Consider the following 24,949-nt stretch of genomic DNA (forward strand, 5'->3'; position numbering starts at 1 on the left):
CAGGTCAGTTAACCCGTTGTCCGCCGGGGATGCAGATCTGCTGTTCTGGTACCCTGAGGGACTTGTGCTTTTTTCGGGGGGAAAAATGCCGGGTCGGTCCGGGTGTCACAGGGTTAGGCGCTATGGAGACCCTTTGTTGGGTACATATTGTACTCTGCACTATCGTAATGGCTTACGGCCATGCCAACCTGTACACGCCCGATCTCGTCCAATCTCGGACGCTACGCAGGTTCGGTCCTGGTTAGTACTTGGTTGGGAGACCGCCTGGGAATACCAAGTGCGGTGTGCTTAGGGCTGGTTCTCCATTCTTTTCGCTCCTCTCTCACGCGTGGCGAAGAGGGGGCTGTTGGGGTGGTCTTGGACCTCCTCTGGTAACCCTGTGCTTCCCGTGCCGCCGGGCCCGGTCCGAAGTAAAGTTTCGTTGATACCGTAGGCCTGGGATAACCCTTTTTTGAAAACTGAAACACTTGTACTGCGGTATAGCCAGTGTATGCCCGCAGGTGTGTTTTGGAGTTTTTTCTTGAGGGGTTATAGGAACAACCACCGTCGGTACCAAGAGGGTGGTTGATTCCCTGGTGTGTTGGAGCAGTGTCAACTCCCGGGTTACCCGGTTGAGTGTGCCCCTGCACGTTCATGACGTCTGCCAATCATGTCAGCCTTCTCTGCCTTGACCCCTCTGGGTGTTTTTTTTTAATGGAGCTTTGTCATGCAACAACGCCAGCATACGCCCCTTCCGCCGGGGGGGCTGTTTTCAGCTGACTCCTTTGGCGCCTGTCTCGTCCGCAGTGCTCCAGGCTCAGGTTACAGCCTGTTGCCTGGTTTCCCCGGTGCGCTGCCTGCTTCCGTTGGTTAACCTTTTTTGTGTGCTTACGGCCATGCTGACTGCCTGTTCTGCAGGGTCAGTGTGCCAGGCGGTGTGCTATTGGGGGGAAAGGGCCCGCTCTTGGAGGAGCCTTATCCGAATACGCTGGCGATGTGGGGGGCGGTGTCACTAAGTGGTGGGGTCTTGATGCTTGGCATCATTGACCTCTCCGGGCCCCCGTTTTCCAGGGGATCCAGTCCCTTCAGTGGGTCTGGGTCTTCCTTCGCACTCCGCTGCTACGGCCTTGCCACGGGGTTGGGTTTGCTCTTGACCCCGTGATTTCTGGGGGCAGTAACGAGGTTGTTCCTTCCGTTCGTTCCCGGGTGGCATGCGGGTTGTGCGTGTGTGTAGTCGTGGGGTCAAGCCACTGTCTGCTCACCCTGTGCGTTGAGTTGCTTGAGTGCCTCTTCGCACGGTCGGATCCGTCGCCCTCCCGTGAACCTCCAATAGGGGGGGTATCGTCCATTAGGGAGGGTCGGGGGGGCTCGATCCTCCCCGGTCTGATGGTTGTGGGGGGCCTCAGCGGGGTACATTCGTCGGGCTATGGCTCCGCTCAGCCCCTGTTATGCAGACAGGTGCTGAGCAAGCCATAACAACATAGAACGAAGGGTTATGTATATAACCCAGTTCTATGAGTTATGGTGCGCTCAGCACCTGGACGCCGCTGCGGCCCTTGATTTTTCATTGTGGTGAAATTTGTTGGGAAGGAGATGAGTATGTGGCCCCACCCCTGCTTATGTAGGTAAGCGGATGGGGGTGTGGCCAGATGAATGCTGGCCTGTAAAGTTACATGGTGGAATTTTTTATTCGTGTATATACGCTGAAGCGAGATATATGCAGACAGGTGCTGAGCGCACCATAACTCATAGAATGAATGAATGAATGAAAACTTTATTTAACAGATTGCAGAATGGGTACAATACAGTACGGCTCAATACATACAATTGTTAAGGGGATGCAGACCTGAGAAAGACGTTTGTCTTGTTTCCATCAGGGTCCCCCATTTTCAATTCATATAGACATATATGACATACATGACATACAGATAGTCAGTACTGCTACATCTATACATTTATGACATACCAGATTTGCAAATACAGTACTGTTTGTGATACAGAAGGAGTCAAGAAAAGGGAGTATATACATTTGACGTAGAAACTGTACATTGGAGGTTGGGTGGGGGGGGTTGGGTACATTGGGATATTGACAACCATACTGGGTAATTTACATTGGAGGTGGTTGGGGGGGGGCGGGGGGCACACTGTATAAACAAGTAACACTGTACATTGAGGGGGGGGGGAGGAGACACTGTACAAACAAACACAATTGTACATTGAACTATTGACAAAACCATACTAGGTAAATGACTGTACATTGGAGGGGGTTGGAATGATTGGGTTAGGATATTTACAGGGGCCAGTGTTGAATTGCAGTCTCCCGTAGGTGTCCCTTGAGAGAGGTTTTGAAAGTGGGTAGTGATCCACATTCCTTTACAGCTTTGGGTAGGGCGTTCCACATTGATGTGGCATAATTGCGAAACGTGTTTAGTCCCTTATTTGAGCCGAATCTGGGTTTGACATGATTTGTGGAGCTCCCTCTGGTGTTGTGATCGTGGTATTCACTGACCTTTGGGAAGTATTTTGACATGTACATGGGTACCTTGGTCGTGTAGTGTATCTTGTAGACCAGGCCCATTGCAAGTTGTTGTACTCTGTCGTCTACTCTAAGCCATCCTAGGTTGTCGAAGTGGGCAGGGGTGAGGTGGGTTCTAGGAGTAAGGTCAAGCAGTAGTCTGACCAGTTTGTTTTGAGATGTTTGTAATTTTGTTTTTAGCGCCTTTGAGGTGCTTTGGTACCATGAGGTGCAAGCATAGTCGTAGTACCCCTGAATGAGTGCTCCTGCCAGAGTCTTCAGGGTGTTCTTGTTTACCAGAGAGGAGATCCGGTACAAGAATCGAGTTCGTTGGTTGACTTTTTTTATTACATTGGATGCCATTTTGTCACAGGAGAGATTAGCCTCTAGGATGGACCCCAGGTAGGTAATTTCATCTTTCCTTGTGACAATATTGTCACCCACTGTAACTGAGAAGCCGTCGGTCTTGCTGAGTTTGTTATTTGAACCGAAGAGAATGGACTCTGTTTTGCCCATGTGTAATGATAGTTTGTTATCAGCGAGCCATATGCAGATTCTGCCTAGTTCCGAGCTGAGGGTTTTTTCAACCTGTAACTTGTTCTTGTCAGAGACCAGCAGGGCTGAGTCGTCCGCAAACAGGAACAAGTTGCAGTCACAAGCTGACGACATGTCATTTGCATAAATTAGGAACAGTAGCGGTCCTAGTATGCTTCCTTGTGGAACACCACAGCTCACTGTGAGGGGGGGGGATAGGGTACCGTTTACCTCCACCATCTGTTCCCTCCCCTCAAGGTAGGATTGCATCCAGCTCACTGATAGACTATCAAAACCAATTGCTTTTAGCTTGTCAATCAGAATGGAGTGATTGACCGTGTCAAAGGCCTTTTGTAGGTCCAGCATGACCATGCCGCAGTATTTGCCTGCGTCCACTGGGTTATATACATAACCCTTCGTTAGTCACAGTAAAAGTCACCTAGTAAAAGTGAGATAATTGACAATATCAAAACATGCTAGGGCTGTACCGAATAGTTCGAAGCTACGAAGAACGACGCCCCTGTAGCGATCTGTTGTGCATGTTTTTCCATTGGGTTTATCTTATCGGGAGGGGAAACCCTTGCGAGCACGGGGAGAACATGCAAACTCCACACAGAAAGGCCCGGGAGATACCCCATCTGGGTAACTGGCAACACGGCTCTAGCTGTTAACCACTACACCAACGTGCAGGCACCTTTGCACATGGAGGAGGACACTCAAAATCCAGAGCAGACTCTGGGGAACCTTGCCAAGCAAGAGTAAAAAGTAGGGATGCTCGATATTGGCTTTTTTACCGATACCGATATACCGATATTGTCCAACTCTTAATTTCCGATACCGATATCAACCGATATCAACCGATACCGATATATGCAGGGTTCCCCCCCCCCCCCCCCCCCCAAAAATGGAATAATTTCAGGTAATTAACATTACATATCTCTTGTTGTGGAATTAACACAACATTATGCATACTTTTGACAATAAATAAAATCAGAATTTGTTCTTACTTGCTTGCCTGGGTAAATAAAGGTTATAGAAATGTAAAAAGAAATTATAATAAATTTTTTTTTTTTGAAAACCGATACAGATATTTTCCGATCACATTTTAATGCCGATATCGGCCGATAATATCGGTAGGCCGATAATATCGGACATCCCTAGTAAAAAGAGAGAACAAATAGAGATTCCAGTTCTAATGAGTAACGCAGAAGTACAAGAAATAATATGAAGGAAGGCAATGACTGTGTATGAACGAATAATGGACTCTGTAAGCGCTCTGGGGTGTCACAAAGAGCGCTATATAAATCCAATCCATTATTATTATTATTATTATTATAATGGGGGAAATGGTAAGAATGGACCCATCTCAAACCCTGTCCTCTTGTCTTGATCCTCCACAACTGTTGCTTTCCTCTGACACAACAGTTCTGTTTGGAGCATCAAGAAAAGAGGTTTGAGATTTTGGGACAGAGAGGTAAAGGGCAGACAGCACTTTACAGAATAAGATCAACATCAGAGGAGGTCATTTTTTTTTTTTACTTAAAGGGGACATGCATTGCTATTCCTAGCACTATTTGGGCAACTTTACACAATTCCTGTGAGTCGATTGAAGACATCTGTAAGGTTTTTTTCAAGAAAATGCATTGTTTTATATTTCTAATCAAGTACTCAAAACCATAATTTTTCAGCCTCAGGATTTCAGGCTGTTATGGCCTGGCTCCGCCCATAAGCACTTTGAGTGACAGTCAGCCCACACAGTCTGCGACTGGTAGACAGAGAGAGAGAGATAGGGGGGGTGGGGGGGTGGGAGAGAGAGAGAGAGAGAGAGAGAGAGAGAGAGAGAGAGAGAGAGAGAGAGAGAGAGAGAGAGAGAGAGAGAGAGAGAGGGAGAGAGAGAGAGAGAGAGAGAGAGGGAGAGAGAGAGAGGGAGGATTCACTGTATCATTCTGCTCTCCACGGGGCGGGCGGGGGGGGGGACCTGCGCGCCTAGTGTTTGCACAGTGGTCTCCCTCCCTCCCTCCCTCCCTCCCTCCCTCTCTCTTCCTTTCTTCTTTCTTTCACTCTCTCCCTCTGTATCATTCTGCGGGCGGGGGGGGGGGGGGGACCTGCGCGCGGAGTGTTTGCACAGTGGTCTCCCTCTCTCTCTCTCTCTCTCTCTCTCTCTCTCTCTCTCTCTCTCTCTCTCTCTCTCTCTCTCTCCCTCTCTCTCTCTGTCTCTCCCTCTCTCTCCCCCTCTCTCTCTCCCTCTCTATCTCTCTCTCTCTCTCCCTCAGAGTGCATGCAGAGGTGTCGGGTTTCACTCTGCCTCCGCAGTATGAGGAAGTGGTTTCCACTCGCTGTGTAGAGGTAGATTGTGGGCGGGCATTAGCTCCAACCACAGAGCCAATCGCATCACTGTCCGCTTACCCAGGGCCCCGGTGACGTCACGACATGCCTCAAATCAGGATGACCTAATTAAATCTAGTAGGAAATGGTCTGAGCTGAATCAGAGCAATCCGCCAATATGGTGTTTTGACACAAAACACATTGATACTAACTCCTATTACTATAATACAATGCTAGAGACTCAAAAATGACATTTATAATGCATGTCACCTTTAATTGTAAAGTGCCTTGGGTCTCATGAAAGGCGCTATATAAATCAAATTAACTATTAATTATTATTATTACGACCACGCCAACATTATGGGAAATTCACTTACCGTCTTCTCCAGAGTCAGACAAGAAGATAGATACCAATTTCCTCTCTGTGCTTTCAGTAGAAAGCTATCCGGCTGCAAGCTAGCCTAGCTTAGAACAATTTAATGGAAGTGGATACAGATGACTAGCCTACCTATGTAGCTTAAAACTCCGGGAGAGGTGTTTATGGCCAACAGCCAAGCTAACTGGTCTGTATCTACTTCCATTAATTTGTGCTAAGCTAAGCTAGCTTGCTGCCAGATAGCTTTCTACTGAACAGACAGAGAGGAAAATGGTATCTATCTTCTTCTTCTGACTCTGGAGAAGACTGCGTGTGCCTTAAGATTGATAAATGGGACACAGAGTTTACTAAACAACACGTCACAGGTTATAGGAAAACATCCCTCAGGTTTATGTGAATACTGTCAGGAGGAGGAAGGGGTTGAGCAGCATGTCATGATAATACACTGCAGGGAACATCGGAAGGACCTGATGAGGAACTTAAAAAAAAATATATATATATATTGGATATAATGAGTAACAGTCATGCACATGTAGCAGCCTGAATATTCTACAAAGTATTCAGTAGTGCTAACTAACTGTTACTTTCCCTGTGTGTGTATAACGTGTGATTTACAGTGTTCCTTTGGATAGACTGACAGTGTTCCTTTGGATAGACTGACAGTGTTCCTTTGGATAGACTGACAGTGTTCCTTTGGATAGACTGACAGTGTTCCTTTGGATAGACTGACAGTGTTCCTTTGGATAGACTGACAGTGTTCCTTTGGATAGACTGACAGTGTTCCTTTGGATAGCTCGCCCAGTCTAACGACGAGGTGAGGTGCTACTCCTCTCCAGATGCAGTATGGATTACTAGCAATAACATTGAGTCTTTGTTTCCCTTTCTGGAGCGGTCTTTGAGTGGGACCGGTGGAGGTTGCCAGCAGGGGGCGGAATGCAGTGGTGGCAGGCGGAGCAGTGGAGAGAAGCAAGCAACGAGGAAGAGGTGAATCACCTGGAGGTGAGGGGAACAGGAAGTTCTCTTCGGCGTTGGATTTGGCCGTGAACGGTCGCAGCTACAACGGGAGGTGCTTTGGAATAGCCCCGTTGAAGAAGTGAAGCCAGAGAGCCCCGCCGGAGCGAGCGACGGGTGATGAGACATACTTGCTAGTGACGGGTTATCCTAGAAGTATCCGTGATAGTGTGTGAGTAAGAGAAACCGAACCCAAGGACTAACGTCTAAGCTAACGAGACTAACGTCTAACGTTATCGGGTTATAGTCGTTACTGTGTGAGGTATATTAGCATGCCGCTAACGGCTCCATCTGACTTGAGTAGACTACCGGGCGCGAGGCGCTGAAGAGACCGGTGGTGTAGCCAGCCACGTTGCGTTAACAGTATAACCGAATAGCAGGAGGGTGCGCCGAGACCCAAAGCTTAGCTGTGTTTAAGGTAGCACCAAGTATTAGCTCGCGCGACGGAAGCAAGTCAGCAACAGCAGCGGTGGACGGTTCCCAGACGATACAGAGGACGCCTCTTCCCACCAATAGAGGACGCCATACAGCACGCTCTGCCCGCTAACCACTGCCTGCTGTTCGCCCAACCTGCTGGCCGTGCTCGCGGATTGCAGACGCCATCTTGTCATGACAAGAGTAGGTCCGCCATCTTGGCTAAGTACTAACAGTACCACGTGTGTATCAACAGCAACGTCCATTGAAGTGAACGCTAATCACCAGTGTCTAAGGGGTACCCCAAACAATTTAAGCCGGCTTAGGTTAGGTTTTCTTTGATAACGTGGGCCCACATTTATTGGTTATTTTTGTTATTGATTTATTGACTGTTTGATTCTGAGACTCCCAAAGTGTTTACGTTCTATGCCTGGGTTCCCCCAGTACAAGCGGGGTGGTTTAATGTATTGAGCACTCGGTGCCTATGGTGGGAAGAGCTTCCCCTACATTGGTTACAAGAGCACACGGTGCCATATGATTAGACATTAACTTTGTAATGTATAATCTGCCCAGGCTTCACTAAACATAGTTTTAATTGGGATCATTGTGTGTGTCTCTTTCTTTGAGTTCCATTTGCTATTTTATTCTCTGGGTAAATATTGTGACGGCATAATTATTTAACCCTTACACCCCATTTACAGAATAGCATGTGAAGGGTCTATACAGGTGGTCAAGGAAGGGTACTGCTTAAAGGGAAGCCCAATAATACTATTGAACTGACAGTCACTGGGTGTGGGAGGGCTGTCGGAGGTACTGAGGGAGTGAGGGTGTGTGGGGAGCTACTGCTGACCGCCTTGGAAGGCGAGGGAGACCAGAGTACCAGTCCCCAGGTTAGTAATTCCTGGGCCTCATCCACTCCAGCTGCAAGCCCTCCAGTACGACGTTCCGGGCCAAAGACGGGGGTACTTATAGGTCCAATACTATAGTATCCTACTACCCAGTGTCTGTGTACTACTACTCCCACAAGCAGGGATAATCCACCCTTCTACACACAGTTGTCTTTCATTTTAAGAGATACATAAAGGATACAGTAGATGGACGCTCTACTCCACACTACAGGAGCAGCAGGTGGCGCTAATGCACCTGCTAACCGCTGTTGAATCTTGAATCTCAAATTAGAAGGAGGCAGTGTGTTGATTGATTGATTGAAACTGTTATTAACAGATTGCAGAATGGGTACAATACAGTACGGCTCAATACACACAATTGTTATGGGGATGCAGACCAGAGAAATACTTTTGTCTTGTTTACATCAGGGTCTCCCATTTTCAATTCATAATGACATTTATGACATACACAACATACAGATATACAGATATATATCATGACATTTATGACATACATGACATACAGATATACAATACTGTTACATTTATGACATACAAGATATACAAATACAGTACTGTTTAAGGGGAGACCACCCTAACAGAGATCCTAACAGAAACTATACATTCGAGGGGGAGGAAACTGTACATTAGGAGGGGGTTGGGTGGGGGGGGGGGGGTTGGACATTCACAGAGGCCAGTTTCGAATTGCAGCCTCCCGTGCTCTTTGAGGGCGGTTTTGAGGGTGGGTAGGGATTCAAATTATTTTACGGCTGTTGGTAGGGTGTTCCACATTGTTGTGGCACAATTGCAAAACGTGTTTAGTCCCTTGTTTGTGCCGAATCTGGGTTGAACATGATTTGTGGAACTCCCTCTGGTGTTGTGGAATTCACTGACCTTTGGGAAGTATTTCGACATGTACATGGGTGTTACGTATTACTTTCACATGGTGGAGGGTTACTTACTGTCTGTGGTGCATATTCACATTGTGGTTGTAGTGTGTTGTCACTAATTGGTGGTTGTGATTGACACACTGTTTCTTTCTCTTTTTGCTCATCATTAACACTTTCAATGCCAACAACGAGATAGCTAGTTTGTTCATGCCGTCGTTCATTGCCAACGACGAGAGATCTTGTTTTTCTTTTTATTAGCGATTTGAATTCACATTTCATCAATCTAGCCCCACATTAGTGCTGCAAACTCTCTCTGAGCTCCATTGGGAAAATACCGCCCCCTATCGTCTCCCTGTGGTACTGCACCCCTTTGGAATGGATTGAATGAAACACATGGGGGGGGGGGAATCCTGCTTCCTCATTTTACTTCTCAGACAAGTCACCCGAGACGATCGGATTCATTGCAGAGCCCCAGAACAGTGTGGAATACATATTTCCAGTACCCAGCGTTGGATCAATAAACGCGATCGATATTTGGAATGGCGATCAGGAATTGGAATAATCTTTTTGGAGAACATCTGATCTGAGGTAAGGAATCTATTTTACCAGTCTTAGGATAATCAGAGATTTTTTCACAGAGATATAAATGTGTGCCCTGTATGCATGCGTGTGTGTGTGTGTGCTGATCAGGAAATGAGATAATCGATTTTTCAGCCCGGTTCTATAGCGTGCATAAGTACACATACTATCGATAATCTAGCGTTTATTTGAAAACGATTCATAAATAGGCCGAAAAATTACAAAGTTTTTTGTGTATTCCAGAATATTCCAGTAAAGGGCGTTTATCACAGAATCTTTATATTTTCCTGAAACTTTCAAAAAACTAGCGTTTTTCAAAATGGTATAAAACGGAAATGAACCGATTAAAAAACAATCCGTTTCGACAATGTTGACTGCAAACAAGTCATTGATAATCGACAGCCAGATTAGACACATAGCCATAATTTAAGATGTAGTTTATGCGTTCGCAAATATGAGACCGCTATCATTGAAGTGGGTGGTGGCACGCAAGCACTAAATCGTGCGCCCCCTGCTGGCACTGAAAGTGTTCAAATGGCTGCTTTTCTAATTTACACAGGTGTGGTGATGAGGCAAAAGCAGAGTGCAGGCTGCAGGAGTTCTCACTTCTCAGTTCTCGTTAGTTCTTTCTCTCGCAGCTGTCGCTCGTCACAGTTCTCCAGAGCCTAACCTGAAGACCTCATTTTGTGCTCACTGTTTTTCCACCATTTTGACCATTTTTCTGTTGGTCCATTTTTGTGCTTTACTTTATTCATATCTTGAACTATGGAGTCTGGAGCACCCAGCTCCCCATCTTTTTGTTCTTTAAATTAGCTGTGCTAATAAATATAGTTATTTTTGGTAACTCTTGTCCGTCTTCCTGTGTCCACCATTTTACTTCAAGTCCTAACAAGCCATATTTTCCTGACTGATCAGGCTTAGGCCAAGTCAATTTAGGATTGAATGTAACAATGGGTATCTTAGTGGGGGGGGGGGCCTATGTGAGACTGTTGTTCATTGACTATAGCTCATGTGCTTAAAGGGGAACTATCTTATAAATGGCCTTTTTCAGTGTTTACCATTGTTTCTTAGCTATGTGGACTTATATTAATAGGATCTATGTCTCTAATTCTCATATTGGCGCATTCTTCCAATTCTCCTCTCACAATATTCACCCTCACTGAACTGAGTCATCTGAAAATGTGCATATCTGTGATGTCAGAAATGTCTCAGCTGCATAATAATGTAGCAGTTGATGTGGCAGTTGGCACCAGGCCACACAGTGGTTGGAGCCCAGCCTCAAAACGGCTTAAGATCTTGAGGTAGAAAAATGCGGTTTTTGATTAGAAATACAAAACAATGAGGGCGGTTAGGTGGCCGAGCGGAGATTGCATTCGTCACCAGCCCCGGAGCTGTGAGCTGGATTCGCCTGTTCGAATCCAGCTCACAGCTCCGGGGTTGTCACCAGCTTGGCTGGCCGTCTGCACTAATACAATTGGCTGTATTAGAGGGTGGGAGAAGCTGGTGGGGTGGGTCCGGGTCGTTGTAAACAGCGACTCCTACAGTTCGGTCGGGGCGCCTGCTAAGCGCGGATAGGACTCGAGGGGGATAGTGTGGTCCTCCCACACGCTACGCCCTCTCGATGAGAATCCGCGCTGCCAGGTGAAAAGAAGCGGTGATTGGCTGGACGTGTGTCGGAGGAAGCACATGGTAGCCTCCACTCGCCCAGATAATCTGACTGTGGGGGGTAAGTGCGCAGCGACCAGGAAGGGACTGGGAATTGGCATACGACTAACATTGGGATGGGAGAAAAATCGGAGGAAAATGGAGGGGGAAAAAGACAAAAAATAAAATAAAAAAAAATTCAAAACAATGCATTTTATTTTTTTGAAAAAACCCTAGGTGTTCCATAGACTCACAGGAATTGTGTAAAAGTGCCCAAATAGTGAAAGAAATAGTAAAATAGTTCCCCTTTAACATTTTTTAAATAAACATTATTTTTTTAAATGGCTAAAAGTGATTTTGTAATTTTGCAACCGTGGGTCTCACAGGGTACTTTTAACCCTGTGAGGCCCAAATAAAAAAGACATTAGCAACTTCAGAGGCCAGAGGGTGAGACCTATAAACACATGAAGGGTGCCGTGACTGAAAAAAAGGTTGAGAAACGCTGGTATATGGTGTGGCTCTTTGTGGTACCACAGTAATTTTTGTGGCTCTTAGTCTCTGACTGGTTGGCCACCCCTGCTGTAGGTCAATGTGAGCAGAGCTTCTCCATCCCTCCTCTCACTTCCCCTCAGTATGCTGTGACCTCAACCCTCTTCTTCAACATGCTCGTATTTTCCTGAGGTGGGTCTGTAACAATGTTTGTATACACACACCCAGCCTTCTGTACTAGCGCATCAAAAGAGATACAGAAAAAGGCTGGCGTTTTCTCTCGTATCTCGGCTGCTCCATGACGAGCAAGGTCTCCGCTACATTTTCAAAAGCCTAGAGGAAGCTTGTCTTAAGCTTGTCTTAAATCATCATCATGAGTTATGCATGTAAAATGATTTGTATTTATCATGTGCGTGTCTTTGGAGACCTACAGTAAGAGTCTTAAGAGTGACCGCATCCCTCTCCTGTGATGCTTTTGTTCTCCGGACACACAATGTTTAAAATATTATCAAAAATATTTCCACTACTCCTTATGCAAAACAGCCCACACATTTCTTATTTAGATGATCGACTTTAGAAAATGAAATCTTGAACATGGGCCCATTGTAGAAGAGACGTAAGCATTTTCTTTAAATGCTCAAAAGTATCATGCTTAAACCTTTTCTCATATATAAAGCTGATTTTGTTTTCAGAACATCACACACATATTAGATTAGATTCAATGAAACTTTATTGTCAGAGAACAACTAATTGTTATGGGCAGCCTACATAGTCTATGGGCTACGTAAAAAGAACACATGATTTAGCAGGGAGGTGGGGTGTGTGCAAAGGCCTGCTGTTCTACACTCTTAGGATGCTAAATAGCACTTAATCTGGTTCTTTGGCTCGTAATAATCTACAGGCTGGTAAAAAGAGATGAAAAGAATTTAAATAAAAAACAGGCAAATAAGTTAATATATACTATTACTGTTATGTGTGGAATAATATAATGATTCCCCAACTCTCTCATGTAAAGACATTCCCCTCCCCTTTGTCTCCTATCCTGTTCCCCCCCCCCCACCCATTTGACCTATCAAATGGGTCCCCCCTCTTCCCCCCTTCACTATAAAGGGCTCCTCCCGACAGCATTCGAGGTCTCTACCTGGGTCATTCAGCTGATCACCTGGGGCGAGCCCCTCAGCCATTCTCTCTAATACTATGTATATAATTCTATCTATCTGGTTAATAAAGCTTGTTATTAACGTAAGGTTATGTATATAACCAAGTTCTGTGAATTATGGTGACGCTCAGCATCATTCTGCACTGTACTTCACTTCGTGCACGAGCACTGAATAAAAAATTCCACCATGTACCTTTACATCCCAACATTCGTCTGGCCACACCCCCATCCGCTTACCTTCATAAGCAGGTGTGTGGTCACCTACTCGCCTCCTTCCCAAACTTTCACCACAAGGCGAGATCAAGGGCCGCAGCGGCGTCTGATGCTGAGCGTCACCATAATTCACAGAACTTGGTTATATACGTAACCTTACGTTCTGTTTCATTATGGCTTACGCTCAGCATCATTCTGCACAAGAGGAGCTGAGCGGGAGCCATAGCTCGACAAATGTACCCCGCTGAGGCCCCCCACAACCATCAGACCGGGGAGGACCGAGCCCCCCGACCCTCCCTAATGGAGGATACCCTCCCTATTGGAGGCTTACGGGAGGGAGACGGATCCGACCGTGCGAAGAGGAACTCAAGCAACTCAACGCACAGGGTGAGCAGACCGTGGCTTGACCCCACGACTACGCACACGCACAACCCGCATGCCACCAGGGAACGAACGGAAGGAACAACCCTCGTTACTGCCCCCAAAATCACGGGGTCAAGAGCAAACCCAACCCCGTGGCAAGGCTGTAGCAGCGGAGCACGAAGGAAGACCCAGATCCACTGAAGGGACTGGATCCCCTGGAAAAAGGGGGCCCGGAGAGGTCAATGACGCCAGGCATCAAGACCCCACCAGGCGGTCACTTAGTGACACCGCCCCCCACATCGCCAGCGTATTCGGATAGGGCCCCTCCAAGAGCGGGCCCTTTCCTCCCAATAGCACACCGCCTGGCACACTGACCCTGCAGAACAGGCAGTCAGCATGGCCGTAAGCACTCAAAAAGTCCAACCAACGGAAGCAGGCAGCGCACCGGGGAAACCAGGCAGCAGGCTGTAACCTGAGCCTGGAGCACTGCGGACGAGACAGGCGCCAAAGGAGTCAACTGAAAACAGCCCCCCTGGCGGAAGGGCCGTATGCTGGCGTTGTTGAGCACCATGACAAAGCCTCCATTAAAAAAAAAACACCCAGAGGGGTCGAGGCAGAGAAGGCTGACACGATTGGCAGACGTCATGAACGTGCAGGGGCACACTCAACCGGGTAACCCGGGAGTTGACTCTGCTCCAACACACCAGGGAATCAACCACCCTCTCGGTACACAGACGGTGGTTGTTCCTATAACCCCTCAAGAAAAAACTCCAAAACACACCTGCGGGTATACACCAGCTATACCGCAGTACAAGTGTTTCAGTTTCCAAAAAAGGGTTATCCCAGGCCTATGGTATCAACAAAACTTTACTTCGGACCGGGCCCGGCGGCCCGGGAAGCACACAGGATTACCAGAGGGGGTCCAGAAGACCACCCCAACAGCCCCCTCTTCGCCATGTGTGAGAGAGGAGCGAAAGAAGGAGAACCAGCCCCTTACAATAGTGCCAGGTACAAAAGAGTACCCAACAAAGGGTCTCCATAACGCCTAACCCTGTGACACCCGGGCCGACCCGGCATTTTCCCCCCTGAAAAAAGCCCAAGTCCCTCAGGGTACCAGAACAGCAGATCTGCATCCCCGGCGGACAAACGGGTTAACTGACCTGGACCAGCGTGACCAGAACCAGTCCCGTGCCCTAACCACGCCGACATGCCTACTCCAGGAGAAGGGGCAGATATGCGTGTTGATCTAAAACATGAAAAGAGGGCGCCACCCAGACGGGCCGGTGTGAACCGTGCTCGGCGGCCCACCCCAAGGGCGTGAGACCCCTCTACCTATGTTCTGATCTATTCCGTTAACATCCCCCAGATATGAACGAGAATCCGTCGAGACCCAGTAACAGGCTCTCGGAAGAGGAAAAAAAACCCATCCCAGTTGCTTTATAAAAATGCTGTTTTAATAACAAGTAACCAAGGCGTACTAGCCACCCGCATGATTCTTATCAGAAACACCCTGAGCCAGCACTATGTATGCGTCGGGACACAAAAACACATCAATGGACAGTCTAACCAGACCCCACATCGATCCCTCAAGGCGCCTGGGAGAACGACAAGAAGGGTGTGGTGCTTCATATTCTCCACACTCTTTTATTAAAAAAGAAAGAAACACCGACTGACTGTGATGTCAGAAATGTCTCAGCTGCATAATAATGTGGCAGTTGATGTGGCAGTTGGCACCAGGCCACACAGTGACGCAGCCGAGGATAAAAACTGTTTTCATTTTTATATCCCTTCATCCCTACCACAGAGGATAGACGGAACTCCCCAGAGAGACTTCCCACGTGAGCCATAGATTGAAAAGCCACGGTAACATTGAGTCATGTGACCAACCGACTCAAGTTACGCGTATATCGAGCGTAGTGGAACCTTAATTCCTACGCTCTATCCCGACACTTGACAATAACAGACCCTATGTGACGGATCATACTGGGTCTGCATTGTGTTTGATGTTAAATGAGAATGTCCCGAGGGGGAGTCGAACAGGGGGCTCCCGCGTCCGACGACACAGGCCGTTGCACTAAGAAGTGAATTCACTCCTAACTACCGTACCTATGCGTCTGTTAACCCTGTTATGGGGAAGTGAGTTTAATTTACCAGCCCGCACTGCCACAGTCACTCGTCAACACACCTGTTTCCGTGACTGTGGACATACCCACGGGCTTCCCCGTTACACTCACCTCCCTAAACTCACGCCCCTCAGGACATCCGGGTCACTGGGCACCACTGTGACGGATCATACTGGGTCTGCGTTGTGTTTGATGTTAAATGAGAATGTCCCGAGGGGGAGTCGAACAGGGGGCTCCCGCGTCCGTGGGCGACGACACAGGCCGCTGCACTAAGAAGTGCATTCACTCCTAACTACCGTACCTATGCGTCTGTTAACCCTGTTATGGGGAAGTGAGTTTAATTTACCAGCCCGCACTGCCACAGTCACTTGTCAACACACCTGTTTCCGTGACTGTGGACCAGTGATGCCAGTAACGCGTTACTAAGTAACGCGTTATTGTAATCTGATTACTTTCCCCCGAAAATAGTAATCTAACGCGTTAATCTTTAAAAGCCAGTAATCTGATTGCAGTTACTTGTCCAAGTGGCTGTGCATTACTATTTCGTTACTATCTCATCATAAATTCATAATGCAGGCGGAATGCAGTATTTTATTTCGTTTTCGACAGTCAAAAATACATTTTGAGCTGTTTTTCTTTTGGGGGTGACGTGGTGTGGCAGTGAAAGGGTTAAATACAAGAATGTGTCCCGCGGCGTGACTGGTCCCTCTGTCTGAGTGACTCTGCTTTGGTCCAATCACATTCCCCATCCACAGTCTGCGAATCAGAGGCAGAGTAGGGCGGGTCTTCACAGCACGTCATGTGACATATGCGCCAATCGTGTGACAGCAGGGCTCCGTAGTCAGAGAATTCCACCCCAAATCGCTTGGCAAAATTAAAAGTGAAACCGCAAGATGACTTTTGCGGTTTCTGTTCAGAATTCCACCCCAAAACGCTTGTCTAAACGTAGCCTCAGTCACTACTGGGATAGAGTTGTGCCCTTCCTGATGGCTTGTCGTACAGAACTTGTAAGTCGCTTTGGATAAAAGCGTCAGCTAAATGACTAAATGTAAATGTAAATGTACTTCACGGCGGAGGAAACAAAATACTGTCTACCGCTAAAAACAGCACATCCAATTGCATTGAAAGCATCTGGAATCACAACACTAGCCGACGCTTCGACTAGGTACAGGAGGGTTGATGGTGGCAGAGCAAAAGCTCTTATTTGCCAGATTTACAGTTAATTTACATGTTAAAGAGAGACTGATTGTATGTTTATAGAGAGACATTTATAAAAACAATTTAATAGTTACAGTTGATATAATTGAAATAATAGTTCAGCCTGCATTTGTTAGATGTGATACACTGGTTTTGTAAAACCACTGGCTGGCTGCTCTAATGCTGTGAGCATCATAGACTGTTGCTTTACCATACTTGATGGTACAGAAGCTGAAGCACTAGTTTAACAATTTACGTTATGTGCAGAGAAACAAGTTAAAAACAATTTATGCACTTTCAATAAAGCGTTTAAAAAAAACTGTTGGGGGAACGACGACGACTTCGTAACCTAGTTACTTTCAAAGTAACTAAGTTACTCTGATAATCAAGTAATCAGTAAAGTAACTTAGATTACTTTTTAAAGGAGTAATCAGTAATCAGTAATCAGATTACTTTTACAAGTAATCTGTGGCATCACTGCTGTGGACATACCCACGGGCTTCCCCGTTACACCTACATACGGGTCTAACTCACGGAAGCCATCGTCCAATAGCAACGTGCGTAGTGACGTGTGCTATGACGGGGGGAAACCCAAGACTCAACGCCTGTGATAGGTGCAGAGTCTGGGAAACAGCTAACAGCTTGGCCCTAACTGAACTAATAAGAAACGTAATAAACCCCCTGACCAATCAGAAGAGGGAAGGAGGGGTTTATCCGGTACCCCCTCACAAGCCCAACCCTTGCATACAACAACAACAACAATAGCCATATGATACCTTTAGTAGCAATGCTAATGAATAGCGCAAGCTAATACAATGCACGCTAACCACAGACAATCTGTGAACAGGGTTTATAACAAGACCAAGTCGCGTGTGTGTGTGTGAATCCTACACCCGCATCCATGTTGTAACACAGAAAAAACATTGATAGAGAGAGAGAACGGCTGAGCCGTGGTACGTTTTCATACAAGCATTACTGCAAACCCAACACAATAGTGTTGTAGCTCAATATCACTGTGTAAGCAACAGAACACACAACTAGCCTCTACCTTTATGTGGAGATTCAGGTCGAGGCAGAAAAAAACCTTTTTCAACCGAGTGTAGGCTGCAGGCCTTGCTTAAGCTCTAACATGAATGTAACCCTCCTATCAACCCATACTAGCGAAGATTCACACGTTGCAACCCCATTATTATGTTTGGTGAATAAACACACAGTTTGTTAACAAAAAATACAGTCCCCCTTTAGAGGGGACTCTTTATTTTTGAACAAAATCATAGCGGGGCCGGGAAGGGAACAGGGGGAGACCACAGGGGGAAAAAATCACTGGGTCTTAGCGACGCCTGCCACGAGCCGCTCGGGATTTGCCACCTCTTTGGGATTTGATCCCTACCGTCGCCTCCGGGCATAGATGGGCCGGCTGTCGTAGCAGAGGCGCCCTCTCTCCTCCTGGCCTACTTCACCGAAGGTCCAGCAGTGGCGGTGGTGGCAGCGGCGGCCACGGCGGAGGATCCTCGACGACGTGGCAGCCGTCTGACTCCACCGGCGACATCGGGAGGGGGGAAATGAGGCTGGAGCACGGAGCGCTCCTCCTGCATCTCCCTGCAGGTTGAGGTCATCAACTGCAGGGCCGTCCCGAATAGTCCAGCATCGGAGAGGGGTGCCGTCAGAAGTGGAATTCTCTTCTTCTCCGGCACACGAGCCTGCTCCAGCCAAAGGTGGCGCTGGGTCAGAGTCGCCAGGGCGCGCACCTTCCCAGCGGCTATAGCCTGCGGCTGAGTCAGATGCAGGATGGCTCCTGCCGACTGGGCGAGCTGGTCATGTTGTACATCAGTCAGCTCCGTGCCGCCCGTCAATATCCCGGACATGAATCTCGCCAGCTGCGCGATGTTAGACGCGGCAGCTAGAGATTGTGTTCCAGTGATAAATGACTGGTCGCTCCAATATGCCAACCGCCTCGCCGATTTCCCTTGGGGAACCGGCTTCCGTAACGGCTCCCACACCACCTCCGGACAAAAGAGCGCCGCCATCGGCCTATCATGCCGTGGCACGCCCTCCTTCATACCGTTGACCAAACCCGCCACCCGCGTGACTTGCACGTAGGCAGGAGTAAGGCCTATGATGTGGGAGACCACCTGGCCCTGACGGACATAGGCCGCCATTGAGGGGGAAAATGGGTAGACAACGTCCACCCCTCTCACCGGGCGACGTTGCCATAGATGACCTATGAGATCATCAGGGACAGGAACAGGCAGTGGCTGCGGCAGCGGCACGCCGTTTGCGACTGCCGCCGCCGCCATGAGCTCGGGAAACAAAGCACGCAGTTCCCCCTGCATACTTTCCTCCTCCGAGCCCGCGTCCCTCACATGCAGCAGACTACTGGTTAAGGAGCCAAATTCTGATGTGGCTGATAGCAGGGCATCCCGCCGCCGAGTCAGAGGTTCTACCCCAACATCTTCGAACGAGGAACCCCAAGGAGACAGAAGATGTCTCCACCGGGCCTTCAAACAAGAACCCGTCGGCCTCTATCATGTAGTCCTCTGTCTCCATCGGGCATGTAGAGACCGACGCATCCTCATCCGGCTCCAGCAACTCACCAAAACCAGGCCGTTCGCGTCTGCAAGCCACCATCTAGCGACGGGAGCGAGCTGACGCAAAAAGTTTGCGTCTCAAATCCCCCGCAACCAAGGGAACCGGCCGCCCAACAGCGGACGATTCCCTGGAAGCAGAGGAACCAGAGCCGGAACCAGGCCATCGCACAGGAGACGGCGCTGGTGCACCAGCTCCTTGGAGAGGCAAACTACCCATCGGACGCCTACCGGGCGTGGCTGCCGACCACGAGAGAGGTCTCAGCCCCGCTCCAAGACGCACGACGGAGGCGTGATAATGATACAGATAATGGCATCTCCGCACACCCCTACTCGCTGTGTGTTCATTTCTGTTTGGCAATCGAAATAATTGAACTTTCTAGTTGCCACGGTGACAAGTCAACCCATCAACAACACGCAGGCCACCCCCCAATATGGTTGTTGTGGGAACTCTTGACCCCAGATGTTCTTTTTTCAGTTGAGAAACCACAAACACAAACCCCCACAAGAGCTCGAATCCCCTCAAACCAACCACCACGACCACCCCTTCCAATACTACTAATTTAATATTCTGTTCATTCTGGGTCTGGGGGAGATTTAGAACATACAGTATAGCGTCATACATAACATAAGAAGGCTTTGTAATGCTTTTAGTGACTTGATAAGTTAAATAGGATAAAAGGCTCTATGGTCCGCCTAACTTTTCAACATTCCTCTGTGTCCGTTTCTCTTCCTCTCCCTCTCTCTGCCTCTCTCCGTCTATTCATGTTTTCAACAATACTATAGAAGATAATGCTGCATTCGTTTATGGCCGGAGGTGGAAAGTTGGAAGTGGGGAAACGCGGCATCTCTGACCTGCGTGCGTTCGAGCTACAAAGTCATAAAAACATGGATGCTCACCAGTGGCGTCGTTAGCCCTGGGCTTCCGGGGCGCGTGTAGCTTATTCCCAGCGGAAGAGTGCGTTGCGTGCTTCCGCGTTCTCTCTGATTGGCCATGACGCCCATGTGACCACGGCAGCGCGAGAGAGCTGCAGCGCGGAAATAGGCTGTCTATTGCCTCGCGCTGCAGCGCGGAAATAGGCTGTCTATTGCCATTCTCTAAGACAAACTCTAACCTTAACCAGCTCCTTAACAGCGCCTAAACTTAACCCTTCTAACCTTAACCAACTCCGAAACAATGCCTAACCTTAACCTTAACCTTAACCATGCCTAACCTTAACCTTAACCTTAACCATAACCAACTCCGAAAGAATATTGCCATTCTCTAAGACAAACTCTAACCTTAACCAGCTCCTTAACAGCGCCTAAACGTAACCCTTCTAACCTTAACCAACTCCGAAACAATGCCTAAGTTAAAAAATAAATAAAAAAAATTGAAGGGATTCGAACTTGTCACCAACGGACCGCAGGACCGCAGCGCTGCCAGTTGAGCTAAGCGTCGAATGAAAAACATTGGGGATTACGGCTACATAATGCCGCAAGCTCTGCCGCTCCGCTCTGCGGCTGCCGCGGGGCGTGTGGCAGCCAATCAGGGAAAACGCGGAAGCACTCGGCAGCACTCTTCCGCTGGGAATAAGCTATAGGCTTCCGGGGCTTTAGCCCCGGATGTTTTTCTCCTAGCCCCGGATCTAAAAAAAAAAATAATAATAATAATTGTTTTATTTTTATTTATTTTTTGATGGCAGCATCCCCATTGTCTGTGCTGAATGTTTGTTAGTGTTTGGTATTTTTCTTTGGTTTTTAGTACTTTTAAACATCGATTTTTAGCAAGTAGTAGTTTTCATTTGATCCTATATAATTTTTTCATTCACCGATTTGTGGATTATTTTTTTAGTGTCTTGAAAGGCGCATTATAAATCAAATGCATTATTATTATTATCGTCCAGGAGGGAAAAGACACTTTGGATAGTAGGGACTGCATCTCTGCCTGTCCTGGCCAGGAAACACTTTGCAACTGTGATCTCCTCTGGCAGTAGTTGGATATTCTAATGTGTGGCGAGGGGTTGCAGCAATTCCACTGAGAGAAACTGGTCTGAGGCTGGATAACATGCCTGTATGCCTCTCATACGTTGTTCTCCAACTCATGAAAACCTGCTCTCAAGCTCTTGCAGCATTCTGTCGAGGACTGGATAGAACAGTCTCTGTCTCAGCTGATCTCCATGAGGTCTGAGCTTGTGCCACAAGATGACTCAACTACATACTCGTCCATCATTTTCTGCTTCCTCCTTTGGCTGGTAGTATGTTCCTCAATTTTTTCGATTGCTTAAACACGATTTTGAAAACAGGGCCCGGTGTTTCAAAACACTATACACAATTAGCACAACCACACACACAATTATCAGAACACCTCAGATCCTTTGCTAAATTAAACACAAACTATACACTAATTTATAAAAACTACATTTTGTTACCATATGAAACACACGTTTCATATGACTTAATTCTGTTTGAACCAGTTACACGCTGCTGTGCTTAACCTAAAACACATTTAGCAATTCTACTTCTCAGTGATTAGAGTACTGTAAGTGAAGTACACAGAGAATGTGCAAATATACAAAAAATTCACCAAACACTACACAAGACCAATGCTGTAGACTGATGAAAATATAATTTATTTATCTACATATACCCAAATCAATGATGCAGACTGAAGAAAAAAAAATCTCTCGATATACCCAAATCAATGATGCAGACTGACAAAAATATAAGTTTTCTCTCCATATAACCAAATCAGTCAACATTTCAACATGGAGAATCACAACAAAACATGTCCCAGTTTTCATGCTACTACAGTGTGCATAACACAGTAAGCTCAGCAAATATCAGACAAACATAAAATACTGTATCCAGTACAGGTTAAAATTACAGTAAAACAAAAACAAAAAAGAAAACATTTAAATAGAGTACAGAAAATACTAGACATAATCTCTTTGCCTAGCTGGATCTGGCAAGAGATTATTTTGTTGCGATTCTCCATGTTGACATGTTGACTGATTTGGGTATATGGAGAGAACATTTATATTTTCATCAGTCTGCATCATTGGTTGTCTTGTGTAGTGTTTGGTGAATGTATTGTATATTTTCACGTTCTCTGTGTACAGTACTTCACTCTCCTTCCGTTTTGGTTGAAGGCAGGTGAACTCACCTGCTGCATTTTTATAGTGCTTAAACCTGATTGGTGTATCTACAATTAAGCAATGGTGTGTTTATGCATCTGATTGCTGTGTTTAACCAATATGTGCTCATATGTGTGGTAATTTGACATTCTATGTGTAATGTAATGCAAGTGTGTTTTGCAAATCACTGTGTGTATTGTTTTGCAAAAGGTGTGAGGCTGACTTTGTGCTTATAGGGGTGCAAATCTGGGCCTATGTTTTGCTCCTTGAGTGTAAGGTTTTGATAATTGTGTAATACTTTTGATTTGAGTGTTTATGCAATCGAAGAAAACTGTAAAGACTAGAGATTAACTGTTTATTTCTTTTGTACATAGGCTGTGCATAATGTTTGTTTGTTTATTTGCTTATGTGTATGATTCTTAACTGTGTTTTTATTTTGTTATTGGTGTATATGTGTGTATGTAATGTATGTATATGTATATATATATATGTATATATGTATGTATGTATGTATGTATGTATGTATGTATGTATGTATGTATGTATGTATGTATGTATGTATGTATGTATGTATGTATGTATGTATGTATGTATGTATGTATGTATGTATGCTCATTGGGGCCTCTTGGACCATATCAATGTTTTATCTGGCTAAATAAAGGTTAAGTAAGTAAGTAAGTAAGTAAGTATTTATAAAGCACCTTTCATACATGTCATGTAGCTCAAAGTGCTGTACACAATTATAGGCATATATAACGATAAACGCAATAAAGTCACAGTGATCAGTTAAGATCAATGTTTAAAAAAAATAATAATAATAATAATAGTAACGTAAAAATGAAAATAACGTAAAAACAGTCATTTGCTTACCAGTTTGGGAGAACAGGTCCGCACAAACATTTCCGCTCAGTGGCAACCGGAAGTGCACTAAACCAATGCACTTGTATGGTAGGTAGCAATGTTTAGCTCTATAACGCTAGTGTAGTTACGTTTTTATCAGTGGTCATAGTTGGGTCCATAGTGCTTTACCAAGTCCCATGGATCCATCAGTTAAATAAATAAATAAATAAGAAACTGATGATTTGGTCCTGTTAACTTTGAATTTTCTATGGGGACTGCCCATATCCCTCTCATGGACCTGGACCTCACTTTAAAAAACTCGAATCTAGTTCTTCAGTATTCGTCTCTAATTACTCTAAAATTGCGTATTTCTGTGTGAAAGCCCCCAATGTTTTCTAACCCTAAAAAGTAAAACGCCCCTGATGCTCACGCTAAACTTTTTTGGCAATTGTTTCTTACAATTTGTCTTGCATGAACTACAACTCACAAATGACAGTTTACGATGACATATAGCTAATATACTTACAAATGTACTCTTAAAACAGCTAATAACAACATTAACTTTTATAAAAGTTAATCCCCCCCACCCAACCCCCTCCAATGTACAGTTTATTGCCCTTCGGATGTATATTTTTTATGATCTCTTTTTCTTAAACACTGTATATTTGTATGTCTTGTATTGTCATAAATGTCTTGATGAATTGAAAATGGAGGACCATTATGTAAACAAGACGAAAGTCTTTTTCTGGTCTGCATCCTCTTAGCAGTTGTTTGTATTGAGCCGTACTGTATTGTACCCATTTTGCAATCTGTTAAAGTTTTCAATCAACCAATCAATGGGTGGCCATGTTGAAATGACGTCAAATGATGAGGCATAAACTGGGAGTTGAGAAATCATACCCGAGTTTGTGACTAGGAACTCTCTGTTTAATTAGATTTTTCCTAATCGGAATTTCCAAGTTTTCTGAGTTAATGGACTGCATTTATATATAGTGCTTTTATCCAAAGCGCTTTACAACTTCTGCCTCACATTCCCCCGATGGTGGAGGCAACCGTGCAATGTGCCAACCTGCTCATCCGGAGAAGTTAGGGGTTAAGCATCCTGCTCAAAGACACTTCGACACGCTGCCCTCGAGGAGCCAGAATCAAATTTGTATGTATTAATGTGCACAATAAGGCTTGTTAAAAATGCTCTCTCTCAATTCAATTCAAATAGGCTTTATTGGCATGAAATATCAACATACTTATTGCCAAAGCAAGTCCAACATACAAACAATAACATATATATTATTAAGCAATAAAACATACCATAATATTAGCAATAAGTAAAACAATCAACAGAAACATATTAAATTACAAAATAATCATTCAATCGGGTAGTCATTTTACAGATGTAGCCACCCAGATACATGTATTTACAGGGCTTGTTCTCTTATTGTATGACAACCATCTACATATTTTGCAGCTAATACTGTACACTGACTTTTCTCCCCACATATATATAACAGCTTTTGATTATCAGGGAGATGGATAAACTGTGGATCAATTTTATTTATTTTATAAAAGAAAACTTCTCTTAGATCCTTGTATTTCTCACAGTATAGTAGGAAGTGAGGTTCTGTCTCAACATCCCCCTGATGACTCTCTTTCTCTCTCTTTCTCCCTCCCTCTCTCTCTCTCTCTCTCTCTCTCTCTCTCTCGCTCTCGCTC

The 24,949-nt window shown here is 45.9% G+C and overlaps 1 protein-coding gene across 1 annotated transcript in view; it reads right to left on the reverse strand.

Annotated features, from left to right (window-relative positions):
• Positions 1 to 24,949, reverse strand: part of LOC311239416 (amyloid beta A4 precursor protein-binding family B member 1-interacting protein-like) — a gene marked incomplete at its 5' end in the record, with an annotated part of 84,345 nt that overhangs the window by 34,086 nt on the left and 25,310 nt on the right. The gene's annotated exons all lie outside the window — the stretch shown is intronic.

Source organism: Notolepis coatsorum (assembly GCF_963971535.1).
Source record: "Notolepis coatsorum genome assembly, chromosome: 13".
NCBI classification, from domain to species: domain Eukaryota; kingdom Metazoa; phylum Chordata; class Actinopteri; order Aulopiformes; family Paralepididae; genus Notolepis; species Notolepis coatsorum.